Below are 14,820 nucleotides of genomic sequence, written 5' to 3' on the forward strand. Positions count from 1 at the left end.
AGATTTAGCTTTTTCTGACATGGTAATAAATCCAGAAAACAGTGTACAATCCTGTAATTAATGTCAAATCCAGAGAATAAGTCAAAGCCAGTAATAGTCAAATCATGAAACCTAAGTCACATCCAGTAGTCAAATCCAGTTAAGGGTGGGGTAGGCCCCGAGGGAACTCAAAAGTATATAAAAGTATATAAAACTTATATACGGAACCGAGAAACCCTCGATACACTACTCACACATACAAACACTCAATCTGAAATATTTGAATACAAAAAACTAATGAAAGAATTATAAGAAATAATCAATCTTAGCTTTCAGGTGGTCCGAGCTCATCAAAATGATGCGATCTTTGCAGCGGCAAACTAGATCTGAGGTAAAGGCAGAGGGGGATTGTGGGAGTTAGGTTGGTCTCAAGCTTCTTCTCGATGCAGAGCTTTGTCAAGCGGCCGACACGGAGCCGATCCTCGGCTCCGAACCCAGGTGTAAGAACAAACGGCGAGATTGAACACTCTCATCATACTTTAAGAGGGTCTCACAGCAACAAATGACTGGTGCCAAAGTCATGGCCTTAAGTTAAATGCAAAAAAATGTATTAGCATTACCATTCAGCAAAAACACGGCCCCTACTGATTACCACATTAATGGCAACCCCCTAAGCACACAACCTGACAATCTCACATTTGACCATCATGTAGCAGCAGTGGTCAGAAAAGCCTTTTACCTGGTTCATCTCATAAAAGGAATGGATCCAGAAAAAAGGAGGTTATTACCTCTCTGTACTCCTTCCTCATTAGGCCAATAATTGAGTACAACACCCAGTTTGGTATGTACCTCTCCAGACACCTGCACCAACTGGAAAGGTCACAGAAATACCTCACAAAGAGAATCCCTGGCCTCGAACACCTGTCCTATGTGGACAGGCTCAAATCACTATCACTCTACTCTATCATACAGATTGCTCAGAGGTGATCTGTGTCTTGCCTACAAGGCAATCTCAGACCCTACTCTACTAGAGATGCTCCATATACGCAAGTCTAACTCCTCGTGTAGTACCCGATCAAAAGGCTTAAGTCTAATATGCAACATTAACAAAACCTGTTGGAGAGACAGGTTTGTCTCCCAGAAACAGCCCAGTCTCTGGAATAGACTCCCCATACACTTCAAAGTGCGTTGCTGACCCTCTTCAAGCGCAACCTTGATAAGTGGGATGGGTAACCACTAATTTGTCCCAGGGGTTCCATCTGTGTCCCTCACTGACAGGTGCTGATTGGGGTTTCTTTTGGGGGGATAAACTCTTGGCTAGGCTTGTAAGGGGCCCAGAGCCATTAGCCTAGTAATCGCCTATGATCCTATGAACTGTAAAAAAAAATGCATCAATCTACTGTGTTTCACAAATGTTCTATCATCAGACCAGAGAGAGGACACTGAACCCAAGATACCACTGACTACAGCATTGTAAACAGACAACCCAGACAGCAGTGGATCAAGACAGGTACTGGGAAATGAAATGATCTTCTATGGTTTGTTAAACCAGAGTCTGCCCTACTCAGAAGAGAAAATTGTTTAAAAGCTAAAAGCAGCAAAACAAAAAAAAAACTTTACTGCCACCTGAACTACTTTATTCAGAACTACCTTATACCTCTGCTAGATGTCTATTAGAATCGCAGAGGCAGATTGTTATGGTCACATCCCACATAAATTCTAAAACTGAAATTCCAACAAATGGTTAAGAAAAATTTAGTCCAAAACAGATCATGTGCGTTTGTAAAATATCTAGCCTGTAATTTTAAAATCTTCTACTGACATTAGGAGGGAATAACTTTTCCACAGGGAGAAATTTCTACAGCCCAAATCTTTAACTGGCAATATCATCCAACACAATCCTAACGTCCTCTGTGGCTGAAATGTACTAAAGGGAAAGCTCCAAATGGAGAAGGCACCTTTGAAACATGCATCATACTGACCACCTGCTTCATCTTGAAAGTGACTGAGAAAGATGACTCACGGACAGGTGCACTTCAACTACTGAGCATTTCCAGTCCCACTTTAAACAGAAAGACCAAATTAGTTAAAAAATAATAATAATAAAATACTTTCAATAAAAAGGGTACCACCGTTATTAGAAATCCATATAGTGAAGCTATTCTGTTTAGTAGGAGGAGGATATCACTTCCACCACCTTTTCAGTTAGCTCACTGAAATTTCTGCCTACCTTTTAAATTTCCACCCAGCTACTAGCCTATACAGGTCCACATAGCTTGCAGGACTCTGTACACAAGTCACTAAGTGTGTGCAGTTGTGGTTCTTATTAGCTCACCCACAGTAGATCTCACCCTGCTATAATCTGATACTCGCCATGCACAGCAGAAAGGAATTAGAATAATTTTACTCCACATACCTGGCTGACCAGTTAAATCAGAGGCAGTGCACATGTATATCGTATGCGAGAAAAAAAAAAAAAAAATGGGAGGGTGGCCTAATGGTTAAGGTGTTTGCCTTACAAACACAAGGTGCAGGGTTTGAGTCTCACAAGGGATAATTGGCTAGGCTTAAAATGGCTCGCAAGGGCAGTTAGCCTAGTACTAATCTATGAACCTATGAACCTAAAAAGCTGTTTTTACTCCCTATGCTGTGGAACAAAATCCCGGTACATGTGAGGCAGAGCACCTCGCTGGCCTTGTTCAAGAGAAATCTTGACCAATGGATGGGAGATCGCAGATATACCCCAGGAATTACCTCAGTGTCACTGCTCGACAGAGGCACAACAAAATAATGGGTATAGTTCCCCATACTAAAGGGGTGGCGTAAGCCACAAAACAATGGGCTAGGCTTATAAATGCCCTCAGGCAGATAGCCTAGTATGAACCTATGAACCTATGAGATCATCTAGTTCCGTTTCAAAAATTACTCCTGGAATTAGTGCTCTACAATACGCAAATGTAAAACACCAGGTACAAATGTCTGCTCTGTAGTGTTTACAGGCACAGAGTCCTGTATATTTAGTTCTAGAATGTCTAGCCCTTTAATTCCATATTCATCTCACAGACACAAAGTACAGGATTTGAGTAATGTCTAGTCACAGTCTGGTTATCAATGAGGCTTGTAATAGTCTACAGACCAGCTATCTAGCATTTAACTATTAGCCTGCCTTTATATTTAGAGGAACAGTAGCATTAGTTATTTACTTTGCTTACAACAAACAGAACATGCTGCTGAGACAGATATGTCTCAAAGATCCCCACGTTCTGGAACAGTTTCTTCATCTATGTGAAGCAGATTCCATCCCTAAACCCTAATCAAACATAACCTTGACCACCTGATGGGAAATTGAAAATCTTACCCCAGTCTGGTCCCCATGCTCTGATAGGGGCCACAGTAAACATTTCCTAACAACCCCCCCCCACACACACACATTCCATAACAACCCCACCCATTAAACCTTTAGCAGCCTCTTAATTAACATATCCCCCCAAACAGGTGTCCATTTTACATTGGGACACAACTGAGTTGGGTCAGACTTATAAAGGCCCTGATGGTTAGTAGCCTAATATATACCCAAGAACCACACCCCCAATGAACATCCATGCCCCCCCCCCAGTATACTGAGACATCACAGTTTTACAGCAGTCTCTCTATTTTAAATATATTTTAAAGGCAAAATAAGCCTGCACAGCAGTTTCCTGAGTAACACCTCCCTCTGGTGTGACAGTTGTAAAGTACAGACAGTAAGTCTACCATACAATTCTCTCAATAAGTCCATCGCTACCTTGGATGTGCAAATCACCCTTTACCACCTATCACACTTTCTGTTAGCAGCTAGCTCATTGAGAAGTATGTCTTCTTTCTCAGTTTCCACCCAGCCTCTAACCTACACAGTTCCACATGGCCTGCAGGACTGTGCCCAAGTCACTTTAAAAGATCAGAAAATGTAATTGTTCTTGATAGTTATATTATACTGCTGATCTTCCCCAAGTATAGTCTGCTACTGCTTATGATAAAATGCAAACTCCTGACAATGACTACGTTAATCTATGCTTACAAAGGCAAATTTGTCTCTATGACTGCACACGGCAATATTACATTTAGGACTTTAGCTTCAGGCACAGAAAGTTAGCTAACTGTAATGCTACTACATAACTTGGAATTTTACAACCAAGACTTTACAGGTACTGTTGACGGACTACATCTGTTTATATGAAGTGTTAGATTAGATTACAGTTAAGACTTTCAGGGTAACAGTGAAATTACTGACTAACTTGCAATAACAATTCCTGCTGTAAGAAACACACTGCTACCTCTACATTTGAGTGCAAAGTCATGGTTCTTATCAGCTTTCCAACAGTAGATCTCTCCCTGCTAATATGAGACCCATCATGCACAGCAGGAAAGAAATGGAATAACTTTACCCTACACGTCTCCCACATCCTGGTTGACAAGGTACTTCAAATGGAGACAGCACATGTGTATATCTTATGCAAGATATAATTTGGTGGGAAAAATCATTCCTGGAATAAGTGCCACACAATACAAAATTGTAAAACATTGGGCATAAAGGCAGTAACTCAAATGAGTTTGCAAACTTCAGGCCTATAGCCACACTTAAATTCTGAAAAAAATGTATACAGCTTAAATTCATCTTGCTCACAGATATGCATCTCCTTAGTTTTATATCATCTGTTAACCAATGTTGAAACTCTAGCAACATAATCTCAGCACTTTTCTTCGGTTCAGCCACAGCTTTTGACAGGGTATCTATCCCACCAGAAAAAGTTTCAAAAACTAGTTTGCTTAGGAATACATGAAACTTCACTATCCTGGTTCTCCAGCTACCTCTCAAAAAGGCATCAATCAGTAGAATGGCAAAACATTTCTCTCTCTTCTCTTTCCTTCCCATTACAGTGGGTATCCCTCAAGATTCCATTTTAGGTCCTCTGCTGTTCAATATTTTCATTAATGATCTCCATCTAGCTTCTAAACAAGCCACTATCATACAGTACACAACATTCAAAGTACAGTTTTGTACCTACCATAAATGTAGATGTTCGAGGATCCACATTGCTGCAGTCCTTACTATTGGGTAGTCCGCTGTCCAGTCGGCCCGAATACCAGGGTACTAATCGCATGACCGTCGTCATATCCTCAGTCTTTTCTTGCCCCAGATGTCAGAAGACCCTAAAAAGACAAGGCCCAAAATACCTGCACCAAAAATATGTACAATATATACAAAAATATATAGAAAAATATCAACATATAACCTCACCTACACAACCACCCCTAAACACAGAGGGAGGGGACTGCAGCAATGTGGATCCTTGAACATCTACATTTATGGTAGGTACAAAACTGTACTATGTTCTTCGTTCCACATTGCTGCAGTCCTTACTATTGGGTAGAATCCCAAAGCAGAGGTAAGGGAGGCTGGCAAATCATAAAGAAGTAGGAGCTGACAACATGCCTTGCAAAACAGCAGTGGCAAAACCAGCCCTAGACTTAGAGTAGATAGGAAGGTGATAATGCTTAGAGAAAGTATGCACTGAACTCCAAGTAGCTGCCTCCAGAATATCCTTAGTTGCCACCCCCCTTAGAAATGCTGTTGAAGTGGCAGTAGCCATAGTGGAATGAGGCCTAATCCCAGCTGGAATCTCCTTGCCATGATGGGAATAACAAAATGCAATGCAAACCAATCCACCTAGAAATAGTTTGTTTTGAGACAGGCTTGACAAACAACTGCTGAGACTGCCTAAAATCCTTAGTCCTGCTTAAATAATAACGCAATTGCCTGTGTACATCTAAAGTGTGCAAAATCTTTTCCCCTTTATTTTGGGGTCTGCATAAAAAGTAGGCAAATTAATAGTTTCATTTAAACCCACACTAGAAACTACCTTAGGCATAAAGGAATAATTAGTGCGTAATGATACCCTATCCTTATGGAAAATCAAAAGGGCTCTACTGCCATAAGGGCCTGCAACTCAGACACCCTTCTTGCAGAAGTAATAGCCAACAGAAAGCAGTCTTCCATGACAAGTATTTCAATTCAGCAGTATGTAGAGTAAGTTTTCCAACACAAAACTGAGATCCCAAGCAGGAGTAGGAGCTCTACGTGGGGTCTTATATTCTTTGCCCCTCTAAGAAACTGCTTGAACAAAGGATAAACAATGGTGGGTCACAATCATAGTGAGCTGAAATTGCTGCAGCATGAATCTTAATGGAAGAGAAGGACAAACCTTTGTCCAATAACTCAGTAAGATATTGAAGAGCCACACTCAAATTAGGCTCAGAAATCTCCAAATTCTTTGCTGTACTCCAAAATAAAAATCTCTTCCATTTTTAAAACTTGTTGAGGAAGTTGAGACCTGCTGTGTTTCAACACAGAATATGCCAGGCTGTTAGATGAAGAGAGTGAAGCTTGACATTGAGCAGATGACTGTCCTTCTGAGATAACAGATGAGGAATCAAAGGTAAAGGCCATGGAGGCTTCCTTACTAGACTCCTTAGTAGTGGGTACCAGTGTTGCCGAGGCCAATCTGGAGCTATCAAAATCATCCTTGGCTTGTCTTGTCTGATTTTTAATAGCACCTTTGGAAGAAGAGGCAGAGGTGGAAAGGCATACACATGAAGGTTTTTCCAACTGAAAGACAGAGCATCCACTTTCCAAGCTGTGTGATGAAACCCCTTTGTGCAAAACTTTGGCAGCTGGTGGTTTAGTGGAGAAGCGAACAGATCTATGTCTGGAGTTCCCCATGACACTGTCAATTTCTGAAATACATGAAGATCCAGTTTCCACTGGGATCCATGATTTGTCTGCTTAACACATCTGCTAAGGAGTTCTGTGCTCCTGGCAGAAACCTTGCCTGAAGAGTTAGTTGCAAGCTTAGCGGTCTCCCATAAAATCATTGCTTGCCTGCATAGAGGATAAGAATGTGTTCCCTGCTTGTTGATGTACCACATGACAGTTGTGTTGTCTGTTAGAATCAACACCTGCCCTGGAAGAAGTAACTCCTTGAAAGCCATTAATGCAAACTGGACTGCTAACATCTCCTTCATGTTGATATGTAGATGCTGTAGTCTGGCAGGCCACTTGTCTTGTATCCACTTTCCATTTAGATGAGCTCCCAAGCAATGTCCGAGGCATCTGTCGTTAAAATCTGACTCGCCTCTGGCCGGGTCACAGAGAGTCCCTTGTTTAGGTGACATTCCTGAGCCCACCACAAAAATTCTTTTGAAGGCAAGGTATTATTTGAATGACAGTGTCCAAATCCTGGCAGTGCTGTGTCCATACATTTTTGAGATACCATTGTAGCTTCCTCATATGCAGTTTGGCATTGGGAAGCACCAGAATACAAGATGCCATGAACCCTAATGCTTGAAGGACTGTCCTTGCAGTCAGCACGGACTGATGAGATAGTTGATGGAAGTAAAGTGATACTCTTTTGTTTGTCCGGGGTTAAAAAGGCCATCTGGGCTGCTGTATTCAGTCTCACACCCAGAAAGCACATGTCTTGAGAGGGTACTAGACTGGACTTTATTTCGTTCACAGAATACCCTAGGCATCTTAGCACTGCTATAACATATTCCAGATGCTGTAGAAGGTCTTCCTTTCCTTGAGCCAGAATCAGGCAGTCGTCCAAGTAAGGATAGATTTGAATTCCTTGTAGCCTGAAAGCTATCACTGGAGCCAGAACCTTTGTGAATACTCTAGTAGATAAGCCAAAGGGCAATGCAGAGAACTGATAATGAGAATTTCCAGCTCGAAACCGCAGATACTTCCTGCAACTTAGCCTTATAGGCACATGAAGGTAAGCTTCCTTGAGATCTAAAGTTACCATCCAGTGATCTTTGCCCAGCAGAGGTAAAAGCTGTTGTAACGTCAACATTTTGAACTTGGGAATGTCCAGATAAGTGTTGAGGAGATAAATCCAAAATTGGTCTCCACGTGTTCCCCTTCTTTGGTACTAGGAACAGAGAATAAAATCCTAGGCCCCTTTCTGATACAGGGACTGGCTGAATGGCCCCCATCTGGAGTAACTGAAAAATTTGCTTGTGAGCCTCTTTTCTTTGTGGAGGAGGAACGTCTGGCATGCCTTTGAAAGGGGCAATGTATGGAAATAAAACCTGTAACCGTGGTGAATGATATCCAACACCCATCTGTCTTGAGTAATTAAATCCCAATTTTCTTTGAAAAGAGACAGTCTTCCACCCAAAGGAGCTGCCAGACGAGAATCTACTGGCAGCTGAAAAGGCAGGGCATTGGGTCTGTTAGGACCCCTGCCCTCACCAGAAGTCTGAGCAGGTGAACTCCTGTTCTAGGCCTAAAACCCTACCACGTCTAGACCTACCCCTAGACTGGGAATCATAAGCAGGATATGTCCACCCCTTAGCAGGCCAATTTCTACTAAACTTGGCTGCACCTGCAAAAATCTTTAACAGTTTGCATAGACTTAGCTTTGTCCTCCATTTTCTTTAAGACTGCTTCCACAGGCTAACCAAACAACACATCAGACTGTAAAGGAGCATCCAAAATCCTTGTCTTAACATGCTCAGCTGAATTCTGAACCCTCAACCAGGCATGCCAGAACAGAACTAGTGGCAGCCACCCTCGAGGAGGCCTGTACAGCATCAAAACCACATTGCAAAGAATGCTTACCCACTTGTTCAGACACATGAACCAAATCCAGCAACTCTTTACACTCAATACCTTCCGCCAAAGCATCCACCTTAGATTTCAATTGTGAAAGGAGAAAATTTTGATATTTTAGCATGAAACTGACAATTCAACGCTCTCATGGCTAGAGTGGAAGAAGTATACACTTTCTTTCCCCACCTATCCAAAGCCCTTGCCTCTTTATCAGTGGGAACTGGATTTTTAACCACAGAGGCCTTAACACCTTTAGGCCCCTGAGAAACAGGCACCCTATAGTACCTATCAGGTTTAACAGGAGCAGGAGGCAAAGAGTCAGGGTTCAGGGAAGCCTCTGCAAAACATCTTCCACCACATTCAACACAGGAGGTATAGCTAAGGGCCTATGCTAAACAAGAATTCCTAAGCCTTTTCCTAGAATCAGAGTAATCCTGGCCTTCCCATTTAAAGTGCTCTCTCATGGAATGCAGAGTCTCTGAAAATGAAATCCTCAGGAGGGTAGGAGTGGAATCATCCACATCAGAATCAGAATAAGGAGGATACTCCTGCAAATCTTCCAGAAGACTCAGAAGCCTCTGAACACTGTTCAAAACTATCAAACTCCGGTTCACCCTAGGCCTCTTATCAAGAGGGGCATAGAACCTCTAATCATAGTAATCAAATCTTCTGCCATTTTAAGCATATGTTTCTTAGGTACAGAAGAGAAGCCCCCACTGAAGCTGAACTTGGCCTACCTCTAAAAGAAGTTTTGGCAACAGAAGGAGAGGCTCTAACTACCTTGAGAGAGGGAAGAACAGTTACCTGAGAAGCCCCTCAGCCTGGCCTACCTCCTGAGAAGGCACATCCTGTAACAGTAAAGTTTCTGCCTGAGACTCCATAGAAACTCCTGGCAAAACCTCTGGCTCCACTGAGTTTCTAAAGAACCCGGTTCATCAACCCTAGGGCATTTTATAATTGCAACGCTTCCCAAACACTAACCTGGCACAGTCTAACCTCCTCTTAATATCAGGCCCTAAACAAGGTATACACAAGGTATGGTAATCCCTATGAGGTATCTGTTTCCCACAAGAAATACAGTTATTCACTTTTCTGACATCCGTTAAATACTGAGGCAAGAAAAACCAAAATGTTCCAACTCTGATTTCTGAAACAATATTTCAGAACGCCAACCTGCACCGCAAAACTGCTTCTGCATCGACCATGCGGCGAGGATATGCTCTGGTATTCAATAGTAAGGACTGCAGCAATGTGGAACGAAGAACATCAATATGTTCTGTTCTAAGCATAAATAAATTATAACCACTTACCCCAGTGTCTCTCTCGACACTAGCAGCCTGGATGTCTGATTACACAGATGGTCCTTAACTATAAAACTCAAACTGATCCTTCTTAACCCGAAACATTCAAATGACTACAAAAATTACCTCAAAAAATACTTCCTTTAACGCCAACGTAGAACTAGCAAGTCAAACTAAGCTTGGATGAGGCACTATTGATGAAAACTTAAAATCTGATCATCACAAAAAACAAGCAGTAAACACCCAACAAAAGATGAGTGCACTCTATATAGTCAAACAATCTCACAGATATCAGAAATATTATTGCTCAGTCCCTTCTCAACCCTACACAAGTTTATGCTGTTCTCATCTTGATTAACCTACAATGCATTTAACTCTCATATTTGGAATAGGGCTATTATAAGATGGTAAACTTTGCCACCAATCATCATTATAAGACACATCACTGCCTGGCCTTAAAAACACTTTAGTGGTTAAAGCTTAAACTTTTCCAACCAGTCACATCCCAAAGCTCATCTAGTATATATACAAATGCCCTACTTTGAAAAATGTTCTCCAACTTTATAACTCAAGTAAACTGCTGAGATCCACTGACAAAATGTTAACTGTTATAAAAGCAAACAAGTCAGCTAGTGACTCTTTGTACTGCATTTTCCTAGCAAAAATTTTGAATTTCCATCCTTTCTCCCTAACACTGTAAGCACAAACTCAAGACACAACAAGAGAATACCTAAATGTTACCTGGCTCTGTACATACACAACTTCTTGATAACTGCCCTGCCCCTTACCATCCTCTATTCTTTCCAAACACTATACCCCTTAAGTTCTCGGTCCAATGTCTCCTCCTTATCCTCTACCTCTCCCTTGTATCATAAAATGAGAAGTTATGTACCTACCATAACGTTCCAGGTTAGTTGTCTTCTTCTTGCCTTCTTTCTTGCTGGATGGGTTCGGAGCCGATCCTCGGCTCAGACTCGGCCAATACTAAAGCTCGAGAGCTATTTCCACCGGCTCGAGGCTCCCCTATATCCCACAATGCTAGGCGATAAATACCCAGATCTTGTTTGATAGCTGAAGAATAGCAGTGCTGGTCTCCTAGAGACAGAGAAAAGGGAAATCCACCTCTATAGAAAGACTACCTGTAGAACTATCAAACAGGGGCAATAGAGGTGGTTGATGCTATGGAAGATAAAAGATCCCAAGGATCCTCTCGGTCTGTCCAGGCTAGGGGGATGGAAGGTGGGACGCAAGAAAGAAGGCGAGAAGAAGACAACTAACATGGAACGTTATGGTAGGTACATAACTTCTCAATGTTAAGTTGCCAATCTCGCCTTCATTCTTGCTGGATGGGACCACGTCCCTAGCACCCTTATCCTGGGTGGCTCATCGGAACAGACTCTAGTACGGTGGAACCAAGGTTAGCCCGGTTTCTGGAGGCCATATCCAATTTATAATGTGAGATAAAGGTATGAGGAGAAGCCCATGTAGCTGCTTGACAGATGGAATCTATGGGCAGTCTGTCTTGAAATGCTACAGACGTAGCTAGCGCTCTGGTTGAATGAGCTCTAGGTCGTGATGGTAGCTTTTGGTGTCAGATCATAAATTAAGGAAATTACAGAGGCCAGCCATCTCGAAAGAGACACTTTGGAAACTGGAAGGTCCATCTTGCCTTCTGCATAGGATAGAAAGAGCTGGTTAGACTTCCTAAACTGTTTAGTCCTATCCAAATAATAGCGAAGCTGACGATGAACATCTAGGAAATGTAACGTTTGTTCTGCCTTGTTGGAATAATTAGGGAAGAAAACTGGAAGGTCGATTGTCTGATACAGATTAGCCTCAGAAGAAACCTTTGGTAATAAGGAAGGGTTGGTCAGACGGGACACCCTGTCTTTGTGGAAAACTAAGTATGGAGGACGACTGCAAAGAGCATGAAGTTCAGATACCAGTCTAGCAGATGTTATGGCTACTAGAAAAAGGGTTTTCCATGAAAGCAATTTCAGAGAGCAGGAAGTGGCCGGTTTGAAGGGGGGGAGAATCAAGGAGGCTAGAACCAAATTTAAGTCCCACTGAGGTGGGGGGGGTCTCTAATTGGGGGCTTGAGCAAAAAGATACCTTTTAGAAAGGCTTTGCAAAGTTTATGGGACATGATGCTGGAGTCTGAAAAGCCTACATGGAAATTAGATATAGCCGCCAATTGTACTCTAATAGTAGACGAAGAAGAACCTGAGTGAAAAAGTTCTGACAGGAAGTCTAGTATAGACTGGATAGGTGCAGTGAAAGGATCTATGTTATTAGTTGCTGCCCAGAAGGAAAAACGTTTCCACTTGCTATTGTAAATCCTTCTTGTAGAAGACTTGTGGGAAGCTATAAATATGTTACAGACCGAATGGGAAATTAAAGGAAGCCTGGCTAGGGTAGGAAGCGGAGCAACCAAGCTGTGAGGTTGAAAGATGGGAGGGAGTGGTGCAGCTGACCCAATTGATGGGTCAAAAGATCTGGCACTGGATCCAGATGCCAAGGGTGCTCCAACAGAAACCGGTGAAGGAACGGAAACCATATCTGACGAGGCCAGTAAGGGGCAATGAGGATCATGTCAACTCTCAATGCAGTAGCTTTCTGAATTACCTGAGAGATCAGGGGAAAGGCATACAGAAGTCCCCGGGGCCAATCGTGGACTAGAGCGTCCCTGGCAGGTTGACCTGGTAGGGGAGAGAGGGTGAAGAAATCGTGACACTTGCTGTTTTGGGGAGTAGCAAAAAGATCGCAGCAAGGTCGGCCCCATTTCTGAAAAATTTCTTCCAGCACTGACTGTTTGAGAGACCACTCGTGTGGTATGAGTATGGCCCTGCTCAACTTGTCTGCTATCACGTTGGACTTCCCGGGGATGTGCGTTGCTATCAGAAACCGCTGAGATGAGATCGCCCACTGCCAAAGTCTGAGTGCCTCTCGACATAAGGGATAAGACTTGGTTCCGCCCTGTTTGTTGATGTACCATACTACAGACATATTGTCTGTCTGAATTGCAATAGTCCCGGTGGGAAGAGAGTGCTGAAGGGCTTGCAACGCTAAAAGTACTGCTCTCATCTCCAGAACATTTATGTGCAGATGGCTTTTGAAAGGTTGCCATGTGCCCTGGACCGTCCTACCCTGACAATGCCCCCCCCACCCGATCAGGGAGGCGTCCGTTGTCACCGTGGCAACCGGAGGGGGGGAACAAATGATCTGCCCTGAAGAACTTGAGGGGAGGTCATCCACCAAGTTAGATGCTTCTTGCATGATTGGGTCAGCAGAATACTGTGAGACATTGGGAGCTGTTGGAAGGACCACTGGGAAAACAGCATCCACTGGAGGATCCGCATGTGAAAGCGTGCTAGAGGCAGAAGTGTAATGGCAGCTGCCATGAGACCTAAAACCTTCAAGACAAACCTGGCTTTGATCCTGTTGCACTGAAGAAGAATGTGAACATGTTTGCGGATATCTGATACTCTTTGCTCCGTTAGTTTTGCGGAAAGATGAATTGTGTCTAAGGTGGCACCTATAAAGGTAATAGCCTGACAAGGCAACAAGGCAGATTTTTCAAAATTTATGGAAATGCCTAGAGCTTGACAAGTATGAGTGGTGTAGTCTCTGGATACGAGAAGTTGACGCCTGGTGGTAGCAGTAAGGAGCCAATCGTCCAAATATGGAAACACCTGGAATCCTTGACGTCTCAGATGAGCCGTGACCACTGCCATGCATTTGGTGAACACTCGGCGGGGGGGATGGCTGTAGTGAGACCAAAGGGCAGGGCTCTGAACTGGTAGTGAATGGCTCCCAGCCGGAAGCGGAGGAACCTTCTGGAGCATCTGTGCATCTTGATATGATAGTACGCATCCTGAAGGTCTATTGAGCACATCCAATTGTCCTGACCCAAGAAGGGTAGAATGGACAGAAGCGTGACCATCCGGAATTTTGTTTTGTTTACAGACTTGTTTAGTCTGCGGAGATCCAATATTGGTCTCCAGTCCCCGGTCTTTTTTGGAACCAAAAAGAATTTGGAGTAGATTCCGGATCCTTGCTGGTCTGCCGGGACTGGTTAGATAGCTCTTTTTGACAGCAGCTTTGATATTTCTAGCGCTGCTTGTTCCCTTAGACCGGGTGGAATGTCTGAAAGGGGCCCTTTCGGTTGGGATGGGATGTGGACAAAGGGAATTTTGTAACCCTCGGATATCGACTGTACCCATTTGTCTTGAGTGAGGGAAAGCCAGGCTTCTGGATACAGTGATAATCTTCCCCCGACTGCCTCCAAAGGTGGACAGTCGGGCAGCTTCTCAGGGATGCTGAAAAGGTTTGTCAGAGAGAGTCTCTCTGCTACCTTGATTCTGCAGACCCCCCCCTGCCCCTAGGGCGGCGTCTATTGTTGCTCCCCCCTCTGCCTCTAGAGGGGAGCTGACTGCATGCATCAGGCGAGACCTCCCTGTGATTTGCGGAACCACATTTCCCCCCCCTTCTGACCCTTGGGATATGGTCTGGAAGGGGTAGAAAACCAGACTCCCACAGCAGAGAGAGTCTTGCCATCCTGTTCGCACCTAGTCAACGTGTCCTTCACCTGAGGTCCAAACAACGCTGTACCATCAAAGGGGGAATTGGTGAAGGACGCCTTGAAAGGGTCCGCAAAGTTACAAAGCCGCATCCAGGCGTGACGTCGTAAAGCTACACCTGTGTCAGCGGCTCTACTCGCCCCATCGGCCGCATAAGAAAGCCGCATGGAGGAGTTGACAATTGAACTCAGGGTTGCCAGCTGGGAGTACATTTCGTCTCGAAACCCCTCAGTTGTTGGATCCTGCAAAGCATCACCCATTTCCTTGATCATATCTCTCCGAAGACAGGTGAAGCGACACAAGTAGT

At 43.6% G+C, this 14,820-nt stretch overlaps 1 protein-coding gene across 5 annotated transcripts in view; it reads right to left on the bottom strand.

Moving 5' to 3' along the window:
* The window catches only part of LOC122799579 (clathrin heavy chain 1-like), a 1,937,764-nt gene that overhangs the window by 385,346 nt on the left and 1,537,598 nt on the right, over positions 1-14,820 (bottom strand). The gene's annotated exons all lie outside the window — the stretch shown is intronic.

This window comes from Protopterus annectens, chromosome 4.part0, assembly GCF_019279795.1.
Source record: "Protopterus annectens isolate FY-2018-M chromosome 4.part0, PAN1.0, whole genome shotgun sequence".
Classification (NCBI taxonomy): domain Eukaryota; kingdom Metazoa; phylum Chordata; order Ceratodontiformes; family Protopteridae; genus Protopterus; species Protopterus annectens.